The sequence below is a fragment of the Rutidosis leptorrhynchoides genome, chromosome 10 (assembly GCF_046630445.1).
Source record: "Rutidosis leptorrhynchoides isolate AG116_Rl617_1_P2 chromosome 10, CSIRO_AGI_Rlap_v1, whole genome shotgun sequence".
Lineage (NCBI taxonomy): Eukaryota > Viridiplantae > Streptophyta > Magnoliopsida > Asterales > Asteraceae > Rutidosis > Rutidosis leptorrhynchoides.
Window position 1 is genome coordinate 81,789,751 of NC_092342.1, and position 14,628 is coordinate 81,804,378.

Consider the following 14,628-nt stretch of genomic DNA (forward strand, 5'->3'; position numbering starts at 1 on the left):
CCCATTTCCATTTCGGGATTTCTAACGGTTGTAACTTACCATACGGCTTTTAGTGTTTGGCCTTAACTTGCAAACACGTGACGCATTTCTCGACATACTCACAACATCACGTTTCATGCCCGGCCACCAATAATCCTTCCTCAAATCACGATACATTTTCGTCGCGCCCGGATGAATGGAATACTTGGACTTATGTGCTTCATCAAGTAGCACTTGCCGGTAATCACCCATCTTAGGCACCCACACTCTCCCTTGAAAGGACAACAAACCAAGCGAGCCCATAGTAATGAATTCCGATTGCCCCATGATTCGTTCCGCATGCTTGTTGTGAAAGTAAGCCTCTATTTGAATCACACCAAGTTTTTCAAGAAAATCGTTAGTAATAATCATACGTAACAATCCCAATCGTATCGCCGGGTGATGACTCTTTCGACTTAACGCATCCGCGACCACATTCGCCTTGCCCGGATGATAAAGTATTTCACAATCATAATCTTTCACCGCATCCATCCACCTACGTTGACGATAATTTAAATCTCGTTGATTAAAGAGATGTTTCAAACTCTTATGATCCGAATAAATCGTACTCTTGACACCATACAAGTAATGGCGCCAAATTTTCAACGCATGCACAACCGCCGCCAACTCAAGATCATGAGTCGGATATCTCGTTTCGTGTTCCTTTAGTTGTCGAGAGGCATAAGCGATGACTTTACTTCTTTGCATTAGAACACATCCGAGCCCATTTAACGAAGCATCACAATAAACCGTCATGTCTTCCACTCCTTCCGGCAACACTAACACCGGAGCTTGACACAACTTCTCTTTTAACAATTGAAAAGCAATTTCTTGCTCGTTCTCCTAAGTAAATCTCGCGTTCTTCCTCGTCAATTTCGTCAATGAAAAAGCGATCTTAGAAAAGTCTTGGATAAATCATCGATAATAACCGGCCAATCCGAGAAACCTTCGAACTTCCGTAGGCGTAGTCGGTTGTCTCCAACTCTTCACCGTCTCTATCTTCCCCGGATCTACTTGAATGCCGTCTTTGTTCACAATGTGACCAAGGAATTGAACCTCCCTTAGCCAAAATTCGCATTTGGAGAACTTAGCATACAACTTCTCCTTTTGTAACGACTTCAATACTTCACGCAAATGACATTCATGTTCGTTCATACTTTTCGAGTAGACTAGTATGTCGTCAATGAACACAATTATCGACTTGTCCAACATAGGTTGGCACACTCGGTTCATAAGATCCATGAATGTCGCCGGTGCATTCGTAAGACCAAAAGGCATAACTACGAATTCAAAATGCCCATAACGTGTTCGAAAAGCCGTTTTCTCGATATCTTCCTCACGGACCCGCATTTGATGATAACCGGACCGCAGGTCAATCTTTGAGAAATACGTCGCACCTTGGAGTTGGTCAAACAAATCGTCAATCCGAGGCAATGGATAACGATTCTTGATCGTCACTTTATTCAACTCCCGGTAATCGATGCACATCCGCATACTACCATCCTTCTTTTTCACGAATAAAACCGGAGCGCCCCATGGCGAAGCACTCGATCGAATAAAACCCTTCTCAAGTAACTCTTGGGTTTGATTTAACAACTCTTGCATTTCCGTCGGCGCTAAACGATAAGGAGTTTTTTTAATGGGAATAGCTCCCGGAACCAACTCAATGCGAAATTCAACTTGTCTTTCCGCCGGAACACCCGGTAACTCGTCCGAAAAAACGTCTTCGAATTCACTAACAACCGGAATTTCACGAATGGGTGGTGGCTCATCATGAGTATCAACAACATGGGCAAGAAAAGTCATGCCACCACTAACAAGGAAACGACGTGCCCGTGCAAAAGTACATATCAGCACAAGTCTTCTACGCTTATCACCGTGAATAATTAACTCTCCCCCACTTGGGGTCTTCACATGAATAAATTTTTCATGGCATGCAATATCGGCTCTATTACGATCGAGCCAATCCATACCTACAACAATATCAAAGTCGCCCAAAGTCATCGGAATGAGATCTATCTTAAAGTTTTTGGCACCAAACACGACATCACAATTTTTGCACACATCGACCACTAGCACCGTCTTGCCGTCCGCTATTTCAACTTCTACCGAACGACTTAACTTAGCTAACGGTCTATTAAGTTTAGGCACAAATTTAGAAGACACAAACGACAAATTTGCACCATTATCGAAAAGAATCCTTGCCGGATTAGAATTAACCATGAAAGTACCTGAGACAACTTCGTTCGATTGTTTGGCTTCATCATTGGTCATCAAATAGTTTCGACCCCTAGCCGTACCCGCTGCCTTCTCTAATCGCTTCACATTATCGTTTCGAAAATCGGGACACTCCGGCTTCTTATGCCCTTATTTTCCGCAATTAAAACAAGTGACCTTGTTTCCGAAAGATGGTTTAGGACATTCACGAGCCATATGACCTGGTTGCCCACAATTGTAGCACGCATAAGAAAAACCCCCGGAAGCGCCCTTCTTCATGCTATTAACACTCTCGGAACCCTTCTTGTTCTTGTTCTTCTTGTTTGAAAAGTTAGAATGACTAGAACCTTCAAACTTTCTTTTGAAAAACGTGAAATCGCTTTTTCTTGGAACATCCGGCTCAAAACCCCGAGCCAATTCAAATAACTCATGAAAAGACTTAGCCATACCCCGACTAATCTTGCCCTTGAACTCACCATTCAAAGTACGGTAGAAATCTTTCATTAGCTTGTGATCGTCACCCACATATTCCGGACAAAAACGAGTTTTGCCAAAAAGGTAGACTTGAGTGTGACCAAGTCCATTGAACCTTGTTGCAAATGGTGCAACTCGTCCCGAATTCTATCAAGATCGGAAGAAGATCGGTATTCTTTGAAGAATTCCTTCTTAAACTCCTCCCATGTCAAGTTCATGCATTGCTATTCACCATATAAGTTGATTTTGTCGTCCCACCACAACTTGGCTTCTTCCCTCAACATACTAGAACCATACCTCGCCTTCCTTTCGGGAGGACACTCCGCGGTACGGAAAGCCCCCTCGATATCGGAAATCCAACACGTGCTTTTCAACGGATCTCACACCCCATTAAACATCGAAGGTTGAGTATCCTTGAAATTTTTGTAGTGGAAGTCCCGCCTTCCACCTCCACCATTACCTTCGCGAGGATAAATGTTTCTAGCCTCTAAAGCCTCCTCTATTGCGGCTTTCATTCGATCATTGATCATTTCGGTCACTTGTCCATCGACCGACTCTTGGAAGACCTTTCGAACGTCGTCAAGAAAATCCCTCTTTAGCCTTTTAAAGATGGCCTCAACCTTGGCCGTGAGTTCAATGTCCTCACTCGTACCTCCGACATTGGTGTCGTGTCCATTTCTCATCTTCATTCTATAAAACGAAGTAAATTAAGCAACAAAACGAAAGGACTTAACCCATATGTATATACATATACACCACACTACCTCATCTTGCTCAACAATCGTCGCACATCGCTTGTTTGACACGATTTGAACCCGTAACAATGGTAGCTAATCATTGTTACGCGAGCACATCGCATTAACTCACTAGTACCACGTCTATCTCGCTTGACTATTTTAAATACCACACAAAACAATAGCGCATGATTAGTTCACATAAACCTATGCACTAACCAAAACCCGATCCGACCCAAAGTCCTACAAGTCCCGCATAACGCGCATACAAAAAGTCTAAGTCTAGGCGCCTATCTCAAGTCACGTAAATCCCTTAGACCATGCTCTGATACCACTTGTAACGACCCAAACCAAAACACAAACGAACCCGCGGAAAATATCAAATAAAATTTTTTTGCTGGAACAGCATATGGCGCGGCGCGCCAGAAGGCCGCGCGGCGCGCCATTCTGGTCTGTCCCAAAAGTCTTGAAATGCTAAAAAGATTGGCCACTTCCCGACATAATTAGACAAAACGCTTTTAACAACATATTCAAATATGTAAAACTAACATATTCCATTAATAAAATGAGTTTTACGAAGCGGGGCCCACATCGGCCATTTTACGAGTTTAATTCAAAATATGAGTTTCGACCATCAAAAAGTTTAAGTACGAAACTACACTACGAGCATGATGTTTGGGATTAAACTACCCAAGTCCCGGTCAAACTCCAACAGCTAAATATCCCAAATCATTCTCTAACAACGACGGGATCTTTAATCCAAGATGATGCCCTTACCCTTGTCCACAACCGAACCTATAAAAAGGTAAACAACGAGAGAGTAAGCAAAGCTTAGTGAATGCAATAATTATACACATAAATATATAATATACCTACTTGCAAATCACTTACTCAAACACCGCATACATGCTAGCAACACAATTAGCTTATAATCTCGAATACAAGCTAGAAATCTCCAATACCACAAGCTAGCATAGCAACGCATATAATATAATTTGAATAATATATTATGCTTACACTTACAACACAAATAACCATGGTTAACCAATCGTACAAGGGAATGGCGCTCGCTAAAACGCCATCGGTGTTCATAACATCCGTTAGGGTACTTAACACTTCGTATCACTAACCCCTAGGGTGGCACCTTAACACCTCGGTACTTCACCCCGAGTGGCATCTTAACACCTCGATGCTTCACTCATTATTTTACGGAGTGGTGTCTTAACACCTCGACACTGCACCCCTAGGTGGCATCTTAACACCTCGATGCTTCACCCCGAGTGGCATCTTAACACCTCGATGCTTCACTCATCACGTGAAACGTGGTGTCTTAGCACCTCGACACTTCACATCTCACGCTACAACAAATAAATACATAATATCACGCTACAACAAATAAATACATTATATACCTACGCATATAATCATTTCACTCACCTTACGCCTTCGGTGAATCGATAAATCAAGCTTGAAACTTCAAGGTAACGCACCTATTAAAAAGTACATATAATCAATCAACCATTCAAGTTGGTCAAACCCACAACACTCACCACTACTAGGTCATTTTGACCCATTTGGACACTTAACCCTAAAATTGGGTCATCTTTCGCCAAAACCCTAACGTTAGCCAAGTTGGGTCTTAAAAAACCTTTTAACACTAGGTTTATGCATTAATCACAACCGTTAATTAACTTAGGTCCATTTTGACCCATTTGACCAATTTAAAGTCAACATACCCATTTCAAGTCATCCACTAATCCACTTAACACCCATTTACATATATATCGGTGTTCTAGCAATTCACTAACTACTCAAGGTTCATTAACAACAATTAATACTTGAAAAACCCTAGTTAGTCATCTTTGAGTCAACATAACCCAAATTCACCCATAACACCCAATTCACTAACAAATGGGTTTTAGGTTCATCACTTACCCCAAACCCTAACCCATAATCAAATTAAAATCAAGAAATCAAGATTAGAGCATACCACTATCACCAAAACGTAGCTAGAGGAAAGATGAACAACTTTGAAACTCGCACTAATGAAATGTCCCGTTCTTATTGATTAAAAATGGTCCATATTAATTGATTTCGTTGCGAGGTTTTGACCTCTATATGAGACATTTTTCAAAGACTGCATTCATTTTTAAAACAAACCATAACCATTATTTCATAAATAAAGGTTTAAAAAGCTTTACGTAGATTATCAAATAATGATAATCTAAAATATCCCGTTTACACACGACCATTACATAATGGTTTACAATACAAATATGTTACATCGAAATCAGTTTCTTGAATGCAGTTTTTACACAATATCATACAAACATGGACTCCAAATCCTGTCCTTATTTTAGTATGCAACAGCGGAAGCTCTTAGTATTCACCTGAGAATAAACATGCTTTAAACGTCAACAAAAATGTTGGTGAGTTATAGGTTTAACCTATATATATCAAATCGTAACAATAGACCACAAGATTTCATATTTCAATACACATCCCATACATAGAGATAAAAATCATTCATATGGTGAACACCTGGTAACCGACATTAACAAGATGCATATATAAGAAAATCCCCATCATTCCGGGACACCCTTCGGATATGATATAAATTTCGAAGTACTAAAGCATCCGGTACTTTGGATAGGGCTTGTTGGGCCCGATAGATCTATCTTTAGGATTCGCGTCAATTAGGGTGTCTGTTCCCTAATTCTTAGATTACCAGACTTAATAAAAAGGGGCATATTCGATTTCGATAATTCAACCATATAATGTAGTTTCACGTACTTGTGTCTATTTTGTAAATCATTTATAAAACCTGCATGTATTCTCATCCCAAAAATATTAGATTTTAAAAGTGAGACTATAACTCACTTTCACAGATTTTTACTTCATCGGGAAGTAAGACTTGGCCACTGGTTGATTTACGAACCTATAACAATATATACATATATATCAAAGTATGTTCAAAATATATTTACAACACTTTTAATATATTTTGATGTTTTAAGTTTATTAAGTCAGCTGTCCTCGTTAGTAACCTACAACTAGTTGTCCACAGTTAGATGTACAGAAATAAATCGATAAATATTATCTTGAATCAATCCACGACCCAGTGTATACGTATCTCAGTATTGATCACAACTCAAACTATATATATTTTGGAATCAACCTCAACCCTGTATAGCTAACTCCAACATTCACATATAGAGTGTCTATGGTTGTTCCGAAATATATATATAGATTTGTCGACATGATAGGTCGAAACATTGTATACGTGTCTATGGTATCTCAAGATTACATAATATACAATACAAGTTGATTAAGTTATGGTTGGAATAGATTTGTTACCAATTTTCACGTAGCTAAAATGAGAAAAATTATCCAATCCTGGTTTACCCATAACTTCTTCATTTTAAATCCGTTTTGAGTGAATCAAATTGCTATGATTTCATATTGAACTCTAATTTATGAATCTAAACATAAAAAGTATAGGTTTATAGTCGGAAAAATAAGTTACAAGTCGTTTTTGTAAAGGTAGTCATTTCAGTCGAAAGAACGACGTCTAGATGACCATTTTAGAAAACATACTTCCACTTTGAGTTTAACCATAATTTTTGGATATAGTTTCATGTTCATAATAAAAACCATTTTCCCAGAATAACAACTTTTAAATCAAAGTTTATCATAGTTTTTAATTAACTAACCCAAAACAGCCCGCGGTGTTACTACGACGGCGTAAATCCGGTTTTACGGTGTTTTTCGTGTTTCCAGGTTTTAAATCATTAAGTTAGCATATCATATAGATATAGAACATGTGTTTAGTTGATTTTAAAAGTCAAGTTGGAAGGATTAACTTTTATTTGCGAACAAGTTTAGAATTAACTAAACTATGTTCTAGTGATTACAAGTTTAAACCTTCGAATAAGATAGCTTTATATGTATGAATCGAATGATGTTATGAACATCATTACTACCTCAAGTTCCTTGGATAAACCTACTGGAAATGAGAAAAATAGATCTAGCTTCAAAGGATCCTTGGATGGCTTGAAAGTTCTTGAAGCAGAATCATGACACGAAAACAATTTCAAGTAAGATTTCCACTCGAAATAAGATTGTTATAGTTATAGAAATTGAATTAAAGTTTGAATATGATTATTACCTTGTATTAGAAAGATAACCTACTGTGATTAACAAAGGTTTCTTGATCTTGGATGATTACTTGGAATGGATTTAGAAAACTTGGAAGTAAACTTGCAATCTTGGAAGTATTCTTGATTTTATGAAACTAGAACTTTTGGAATTTATGAAGAACACTTAGAACTTGAAGATAGAACTTGAGAGAGATCAATTATATGAAGAAAATTGAAGAATGAAAGTGTTTGTAGGTGTTTTTGGTCGTTGGTGTATGGATTAGATATAAAGGATATGTAATTTTGTTTTCATGTAAATAAGTCATGAATGATTACTCATATTTTTGTAATTTTATGAGATATTTCATGCTAGTTGCCAAATGATGGTTCCCACATGTGTTAGGTGACTCACATGGGCTGCTAAGAGCTGATCATTGGAGTGTATATACCAATAGTACATACATCTAAAAGTTGTGTATTGTACGAGTACGAATACGGGTGCATACGAGTAGAATTGTTGATGAAACTGAACGAGGATGTAATTGTAAGCATTTTTGTTAAGTAGAAGTATTTTGATAAGTGTCTTGAAGTCTTTCAAAAGTGTATGAATACATATTAAAACACTACATGTATATACATTTTAACTGAGTCGTTAAGTCATCGTTAGTTGTTACATGTAAATGTTGTTTTGAAACCTTTAGGTTAACGATCTTGTTGAATGTTGTTAACCCATTGTTTATTATAACAAATGAGATGTTAAATTGTTATATTATCATGATATTATGATATATAATATATCTTAGTATGATATATATACAGTTAAATGTCGTTACAATGATAATCGTTACATATATGTCTCGTTTCGAAATCATTAAGTTAGTAGTCTTATTTTTACATATGTATTTCATTGTTAATACACTTAATAATATATTTACTTATCATTTAACATAATTAACCAAGTGTATCAATATCTTAATATGATTCATATGTACCTAGTAAGACGTTGTTATAACGATAATCGTTATATATATCGTTTTCGAGTTTCTTAAATTAATAGTCTCATTTTTATGTATATAACTCATTGTTAAAATACCTAATGAGATACATACTTATAATAAAATCATGTTAACTATATATATAACCATATATATGTCATCGTATAGTTTTTACAAGTTTTAACGTTCGTGAATCACCGGTCAACTTGGGTGGTCAATTGTCTATATGAACTATTTCAATTAATCAAGTCTTAACAAGTTTGATTGCTTAACATGTTGGAAACACTTAATCATGTAAATAACAATTTCATTTAATATATATATAAACATGGAAAAGTTCGGGTCACTACAGTATCTACCCGTTAAATAAATTTCGTCCCGAAATTTTAAGCAGTTGGAGGTGTTGACGTATCTTCTGGAAATAAATGCGGGTATTTCTTCTTCATCTGATCTTCACACTCTCAGGTGAACTTGGGTCCTCTACAAGCATTCCATCGAACCTTAAAAATCGGTATCTTGTTTTGTTTAAGTCTCTTAACCTCACGATCCATTATTTCGACGGGTTCTTCAATGAATTGAAGTTTTTCATTGATTTGGATTTCGTCCAACAGAATAGTGAGATCTTCTTTAGCAAAACATTTCTTCAAATTTGAGACGTGGAAAGTGTTATGTACAGCCGCGAGTTGTTGAGGTAGCTCCAGTTGGTAAGCTACTGGTCAGACACGATCAATAATCTTGAATGGTCCAATATACCTTGGATTTAATTTCCCTCGTTTACCAAATCGAACAACGCCTTTCCAAGGTGCAACTTTAAGTATGACCATCTCTCCAATTTCGAATTCTATATCTTTTCTTTTAATGTCAGCGTAGCTCTTTTGTCGACTTTGGGCGGTTTTCAACCGTTGTTGAATTTGGATGATCTTCTCGGTAGTTTCTTGTATTATCTCCGAACCCGTAATCTGTCTATCCCCCACTTCACTCCAACAAATCGGAGACCTGCACTTTCTACCATAAAGTGCTTCAAACGGCGCCATCTCAATGCTTGAATGGTAGCTGTTGTTGTAGGAAAATTCTGCTAACGGTAGATGTCGATCCCAACTGTTTCCAAAATCAATAACACAAGCTCGTAGCATGTCTTCAAGCGTTTGTATCGTCCTTTCGCTCTACCTATCAGTTTGTGGATGATAGGCAGTACTCATGTCTAGACGAGTTCCCAATGCTTGCTGTAATGTCTGCCAGAATCTTGAAATAAATCTGCCATCCCTATCAGAGATAATAGAGATTGGTATTCCATGTCTGGAGACGACTTCCTTCAAATACAGTCGTGCTAACTTCTCCATCTTGTCATATTCTCTTATTGGCAGGAAGTGTGATGACTTGGTGAGATGATCAACTATTACCCAAATAGTATCATAACCACTTGCAGTCCATGGCAATTTAGTAATGAAATCCATGGTAATGTTTCCCCATTTCCATTCCGGGATTTCAGGTTGTTGTAGTAGACCTGATGGTTTCTGATGTTCAGCTATAACCTTAGAACACGTCAAACATTCTCCTACATATTTAGCAATATCGGCTTTCATACCTGGCCACCAAAAATGTTTCTTAAGATCCTTGTACATCTTCCCCGTTCCAGGATGTATTGAGTATCTGGTTTTATGAGCTTCTCTAAGTACCATTTCTCTCATATCTCCAAATTTTGGTACCCAGATTCTTTCAGCCCTATACCGGGTTCCGTCTTCCCGAATATTAAGATGCTTCTCCGATCCTTTGGGTATTTCATCCTTTAAATTTCCCTCTTTTAAAACTCCTTTTTGCGCCTCCTTTATTTGAGTAGTAAGGTTATTGTGAATCATTATATTCATAGATTTTACTCGAATGGGTTCTCTGTCCTTCCTGCTCAAGGCGTCGGCTACCACATTTGCCTTTCCCGGGTGGTAACGAATCTCAAAGTCGTAATCATTCAACAATTCAATCCACCTACGCTGCCTCATATTCAGTTGTTTCTGATTAAATATGTGTTGAAGACTTTTGTGGTCGGTATATATAATACTTTTGACCCCATATAAGTAGTGCCTCCAAGTCTTTAATGCAAAAACAACCGCGCCTAATTCCAAATCATGCGTCGTATAATTTTGCTCGTGAATCTTCAATTGTCTAGACGCATAAGCAATCACCTTCGTCCGTTGCATTAATACACAACCGAGACCTTGCTTTGATGCGTCACAATAAATCACAAAATCATCATTCCCTTCAGGCAATGACAATATAGGTGCCGTAGTTAGCTTTTTCTTCAATAATTGAAACGCCTTCTCTTGTTCATCCTTCCATTCAAATTTCTTCCCTTTATGCGTTAATGCAGTCAAGGGTTTTGCTATTTTGGAGAAATCTTGGATGAATCTTCTGTAGTAACCAGCCAATCCTAAAAATTGACGTATATGCTTTGGAGTTTTTGGGGTTTCCCACTTTTCAACGGTTTCGATCTTTGCCGGGTCCACATGGATACCTTCTTTGTTCACTATGTGACCGAGGAATTGAACTTCTTCCAACCAAAATGTACACTTTGAAAACTTAGCATACAGTTTTTCTTTCCTCAATACTTCTAGCACTTTTCTCAAATGTTCTTCGTGCTCTTGATCATTCTTTGAGTAAATAAGTATGTCATCGATGAAAACAATGACAAACTTGTCAAGATATGGCCCACACACTCGGTTCATAAGGTCCATGAACACAGCTGGTGCGTTAGTCAATCCAAACGGCATAACCATAAACTCGTAATGACCATAACGCGTCCTAAAAGCAGTTTTTGGAATATCATCCTCCTTTACTCGCATTTGATGATATCCAGAATGTAAATCGATCTTCGAATAAACCGACGAGCCTTGTAGTTGATCAAATAAGTCGTCAATTCTCGGCAGTGGATAACGGTTTTTGATGGTAAGTTTGTTCAACTCTCTGTAGTCAATACACAACCTAAATGTACCATCCTTCTTCTTGACAAACAAAACAGGAGCTCCCCATGGTGATGTGCTTGGTCGAATGAAACCACGTTCTAATAGTTCTTGCAGTTGGCTTTGCAGTTCTTTCATCTCGCTGGGTGCGAGTCTATAAGGAGCACGAGCTATTGGTGCAGCTCCTGGTACAAGATCTATTTGAAATTCAACAGATCGATGTGGAGGTAGTCCCGGTAATTCTTTCGGAAATACATCGGGAAATTCTTTTGTGACGGGAACATCATTGATGCTCTTTTCTTCAGTTTGTACTTTCTCGACGTGTGCTAGAACAGCGTAGCAACCTTTTCTTATTAGTTTTTGTGCCTTCAAATTACTAATAAGATGTAGCTTCATGTTGCCCTTTTCTCCGTACACCATTAAGGGTTTTCCTTTTTCTCGTATAATGCGAATTGCATTTTTGTAACAAACGATCTCTGCTTTCACTTCTTTCAACTAGTCCATACCGATTATCACATCAAAACTCCCTAACTCTACTGGTATCAAGTCAATATTAAATATTTCGCTACCCAGTTTAATTTCTCGATTCCGACATATATTATCTGCTGAAATTAATTTACCATTTGCTAATTCGAGTAAAAATTTACTATCCAACGGCGTCAATGGACAACTTAATTTAGCACAAAAATCTCTACTCATATAGCTTCTATCCGCACCCGAATCAAATAAAACGTAAGCAGATTTATTGTCAATAAGAAACGTACCCGTAACAAGCTCCGGGTCTTCCTGTGCCTCTGCCGCATTAATATTGAAAACTCTTCCGCGGCCTTGTCCATTCGTGTTCTCCTGGTTCGGGCAATTTCTAATAATGTGGCCCGGTTTTCCACATTTATAACAAACTACATTGGCATAACTTGCTCCGACACTACTTGCTCCGCCATTACTCGTTCCGACACCATTTGTTCCTTTCGTTTTGTTAACCCCTGGTACGTAGACCTCACACTTCGCTGCGCTATGACCATTTCTTTTACACTTGTTGAAAAATTTGGTGCAGAACCCCGAGTGATACTTTTCACACTTTTGGCATAGCTGCTTCTGATTGTTGTTGTTGTTGCGGTTGTTATTGTTGTTGGTATGATTGTTGTAGTTGCTGTTGTTGTTGTTGTTGTTGTTGTTGTTGTTATTGTTGTTGGGCCGTTTGTTATAGTTGCGATTGATGTTGCGATTGTTGGGATAATTGTTGCGATTATTGTTGTAATTGCTGTTGTTGTTGTATTGGTGATTCTTATCACCGTTTTCCTCCCACTTTCTTTTGACTTGCTTCACATTGGCCTCTTCAGCCGTCTGTTCTTTTATTCTTTCCTCAATCTGGTTCACTAGTTTGTGAGCCATTCTACATGCCTGATGTATGGAGGCGGGCTCGTGTGAACTTATATCTTCTTGGATTCTTTCCGGTAATCCTTTCACAAACGCGTCGATCTTCTCTTCCTCATCTTCGAACGCTCCCGGACACAATAGGCACAATTCTGTGAATCGTCTTTCGTACGTGGTAATATCAAATCCTTGGGTTCGTAACCCTCTAAGTTCTCTCTTGAGCTTATTGACCTCGGTTCTGGGACGGTACTTCTCGTTCATCAAGTGCTTGAATGCTGACCACGGTAGTGCGTAAGCATCATCTTGTCCCACTTGTTCTAGATAGGTATTCCACCATGTTAACGCAGAACCTGTGAAGGTATGCGTAGCATACTTCACTTTGTCCTCTTCAGTACACTTACTTATGGCAAACACCGATTCGACCTTCTCGGTCCATCGTTTCAATCCGATCGGTCCTTCGGTTCCATCAAATTCCAAAGGTTTGCAGGCAGTGAATTCTTTGTAGGTGCATCCTACACGATTTCCTGTACTGCTAGATCCAAGGTTATTGTTGGTATGTAGCGCAGCCTGTACTGCGGCTATGTTTGAAGCTAGAAAAGTACGGAATTCCTCTTCATTCATATTCACGGTGTGTCGAGTAGTCGGTGCCATTTCCTTCAAAATAGTCAAATGGAACAAGTTAATCATACAGAATATTAAGAGTAGTTAATAGTATTTCGTAGCATAATATGAACTCATTTATAAAAGCTTTTTCTTCATATTAGCGTTTTATAAGTTTAAATTCGGGTAGTACCTACCCGTTAAGTTCATACTTAGTAGCTAATATACAATTCAACTACTACAATTCTATATGAAAAACTGATTATAATAATATTTCGCGTTCAAACTTTTACACAATATTTTACAAACTTACAATACCGCTTATTTTACATAAAGCATGAAATATAGCACACAATAACTTTGATACAAGATAGTTGTGAAGATAATTCTAGCTAGTACACAAGTCGTTCAGCAAAGGCAATAAAGACACTAATTCATACGTCCAGAAATAAGTCATGCATTCTGGTTTTACTAGGACTACTTCCCATCCTTGGTCTTGTGGAACATAACCGTTATGGCCGTTGATAAGACAGCGTGTTGTAACGTCGTCAAAGGGACGAGGGTTACGTAATGACCAACAGTCTCGTAATAACCTAAAAACCTCATTTCTTACCCCAATTACCGACTCCGTCACTTGTGGGAACATTTTGTTTAATAGTTGTAGCCCGATGTTCTTTTTCTCACTTTGGTGAGAAGCGAACATTACTAACCCATAAGCATAGAATGCTTCTTTATGTTGCATGTTAGCCGCTTTTTCTAAATCATGAAGTCCTATATTCGGATACATTGAGTCAAAATAATTTCTTAACCCGTTGCTTAAAATAGCATTTGGGTTCCCCGCAATATATGCGTCAAAGTAAACACATCGTAACTTATGGGTTTCCCAATGTGATATCCCCCATCATTCAAACGAAAGTCTCTTATAAACCAAGACATTCTTGGAACGTTCTTCGAATGTCTTACAAACTGATTTCACCGTAAATAGTTGTGCCGAAGAATTCTGACCGACTCTAGACAAGATTTCATCAATCATGTCTCCGGGTAGGTCTCTTAAAATATTGGGTTGTCTATCCATTTTGTGTTTTTATACTGTAAAATAGACAAGAGTTAGATTCATAAAAAAAAA